The following is a 3,634-nucleotide window of genomic DNA, read 5'->3' as shown; positions in this document are numbered from 1 at the left end:
TCATAAAATTAAAAAAGCTGATTTTATTTTGTCTTACCTGTGTTTTTACCACAATACTTAGCATCAACATCATTTTTAATATGGCTTGTTGACCAAATAAATWAATAATTAAAATACATGAGAGGCAAAACTGATAAGAGGATTATATTTGCAAAGAGGTCTCCAAGATTTAGAAGGATACTGTCTGGGCTGAGTTCCAAAGTTTACCTCCAACAACTAGATGGTCAAAATTTGGATCAGGGAAAGGCTGGGTAATACCATTTCTGCTCATGTCTTTGACTCTGAGTTTAGTCATTGGGATTCTTTTGATTTTCCTAAGTGGTCTGACAGAATGCCGTACAGCATTAGACAGCACTTAGCCTAATTTTTTAAATCCTCTGAGACTTTGTGACGTCACCTGTGTGAGCAGTGGAAGGTGCTCAAAGGGTGTATTAAGAAAAGGACAGATTGTGAAATGTCTGTGTTCAGCACAGTGTCGGCTTCACAAAATGCAGGCTTGTTAATGTAACATAGAACGGTTCTGTCTTTGACAAACAGAAGACAAATTCTGACTCAAAAGCATCCATCCCAGAGGGTCAGATATTCCTTTTCAGAAGCTCTTCCTAGACAGAAAACCCCCAGGACCAGASATGATAGAGCCCTACTTTTTAAAAAAGGCTGCTGATGTTGTAGCACAACCTCTTTCAATTATTTGAAATCTTTCAATCCAAAATAAAGAGGTTCCTTTAGTCTGGAAGTCAGTTTTTGTGACTCCCTTATTAAAAGGAGGTGACCCAGCTGTTTTAACTAACTTGTGTGTTTTGTCAAAGATGCTTGAATCTCTTCTTTGTGATCATCTAAAAGTGTTTTTACATTCTAARGAACTTCTCTCAAAACTGCAATCAGGCTTCAGGAAAAAGCACAGCACCACCACTGCAGCCACAAAAGTGATAAATGATATAATTGTTGCTCTTGATCAAAAGCAGTYCTGTGCATCTCTTTTTATTGATCTGTCAAAAGCTATTGACACTGTGGACCATGCTGTTTTAAAGTACAGGCTTTTTTGTTTGGGAATGTCAGATCATGTGGTTTACTGGTTCACAAATTATTTGAGTAACAGGACTCAGTGTAATAAATATGACTGTTTGTGCTCTGATTTTATGAGCGTACACAAYGGGGTGCCACATGGTTCAATCTTAGGTCCCCTCCTGTTCATTATGTACATTCATGAATTAGGACAAAATGTGTCAGATATTAATATGCATTTTTATGCCGATGACACAATTATTTACTGTTTTGGATCGACTGTTGCTAAAGCTGTAGAATCTCTGCAGAGAGCTTTTGATGTGGTCCAGCACACATTCCTGCAGGTAAAATTGGTACTCAATGCTGATGAGACTGAATTAATGCTATTTGCAAACACCATCAATCTGGCTCTGATGATCCCCACTGTGTCCACTTTTTAAGGAAATACTGTATTATAGAGATGGTTCACACATACAAATATCTTGGGTTCTTGATTGATGACTCCCTCAGTTTTAAGCCCCATATCCAAAATATTGTGAAGAAACTTAAACTTTAACTGTTTTCTTTTGGAAAAAAAATTTTTTTTTTCTTTTACGGTTAAAAAGCGGCTTATCACAGCAACATTTTTATCCATTTTAGATTATGGAGACTTGTTATATATGAATGCCTCAGTACTATCTTTAAAAAAATTGATGCTGTCTATCATGCTTCTCTGAGGTTTGTTGCTAATTGTAAAACCTCAACTCATCATTGTGATCTGTACACTTGACTGGGATGGCCTTTGTCCACCAGGAGGTTGGGGCATAAATTGGTACACTTTTATTTATAAGGCTTTGATTGGGCTGCTACCATCTTACATCTGTGATCTAATTACACAAAAACAGCGTTGATTCACACTCCTTGTGTTCAAATTATTATTTCTTGCTCTCTGTCCTATTTCTCCATACAAAATTGGGGAAAATGGCCTTTGTTTACTCTGCCCCGTGTACATGGAACATGTTGCAAAAAGTCTGGAAGTTAACTGAACTGATCCCATTGAGCACCTTTAAGTCCAGATTGAGGTCATTAGAGATYACTTCTTTGAATTGTGAATGTTTTTAATAGTGATTGTTTGTATTGTGTTTTAATCGTGTAACTCTATGTAAATGTATACTTTTTGCTGCCTCTCGGCCAGGACTCCCTTGAAAAAGAGGTTTTTAATCTCAATGGGACTTTCCTGGTTAAATAAAGGAAGTAGTTTTGGACAAAGTGATGCATTTCACCGGAGGCACATAGATGAGTAACGGTGTAAAACAAAGTGAAACTAAAATTTAAATTTGCATCAGAGTAGCCTGTCATATTGCATTGTGAAGAGTAACAGTTAGACTGGATTCTTCACCAGAACTAAAGAAATCTGAAGATGTGTGGCAAAAATTGCATAAATTTCTTCTTACATGTGCTTTGAGAATCCAGTCTGTTGATTGGTCAGAAATTGTTGTGGGCATGTTTATGCAAAAATAAAGGTGAACTACACCGCTCTCATTTCACTAAAATCCTGCTTCGCTGAGGATCAGCTGGCACCGGCTGTTAGAAAATACAACCATCCTTATAAAGTTAGTCCAGATTTTCTGTTAAATATAATCCAAGAACTTATGGAAGGAGAAAACTATTTTTGTTCATGAGGGAGACAGTGTGGAGACACAGGCGGCTCTCTGTGACTGTGCTGGCAAAAAGGGAGTACTCATCATCTGGGCAACTTTAGAACACATTCTTTATGTTTGCTTGTGATTGTGCACCATATGTCAGAAAGGGGTGGTCTCTTCATGACAAATCTGCAAATGTAAAAGGGTGTTTACTGCCTCAGCCTGGGTTATGAAAATGTCTGTTTGTGGTAAGGAAAACGAAGGATAGTGATAGATGACTGGAGACCAGGAGGACATCCGTTCTGCACAACCAAGGCAAACTGAGAGAAAGTAAGAAAATACTGAAAGTCAACTGAAAACCCAGTTTCAGAGCGAGGGAAGGAGATGACAACCCTCATAGTAAAATTTGCCTGGCCCAGTTTTGACGGTCCTTTGGTGCCACAGATATGGTTTGCCAGAGGTGGCACCACATAAAGCAAACCACAATTAGGCCATCTTAAAACCAGTGRCATCACTGCCATTACCTGGCCCACATCCAGCTGACAAATTACTTGCCAGGCCAGCTTGACACCAGATCTGGCCCACACCTGTCTGCTGTGTGGGAACATTAGAAAAAGACAAAACAGATCACCTTTAAATTATAAGTGTGAAAGCAGAAATATTGTAGAAAAAAAAGTTGGGTTCACAAGAGGAAAAATAAAACCAACCACATTTATAAAAAATCCCTTTCACCCCTATTTCCTTGACCAAATTTCAGTGCACTCTTTCCTGTACCTCCTGACTCTACATTTCACAAAAGGCAGAAGTGTCCCAAAGTTTTTGGTTGTTCAGAGATTTTTCAGAGGCACACATTAAATGAAGAAGCTATATTTAAACAGGAAAGAACATCATTTTTCAGCTCACTGAGGCACATGGATGTTCCAAGTTAGGTCAGAAACATGATCCCAATTTGTTCTGTTCCCCTGTCAATAACAGATAGTTTTGAAATTTAGCAATGACCTGCAAGC

Source organism: Austrofundulus limnaeus, unplaced genomic scaffold (genome assembly GCF_001266775.1).
Source record: "Austrofundulus limnaeus strain Quisiro unplaced genomic scaffold, Austrofundulus_limnaeus-1.0 Scaffold30, whole genome shotgun sequence".
NCBI lineage: Eukaryota > Metazoa > Chordata > Actinopteri > Cyprinodontiformes > Rivulidae > Austrofundulus > Austrofundulus limnaeus.
This window is presented reverse-complemented; position numbering follows the sequence as displayed.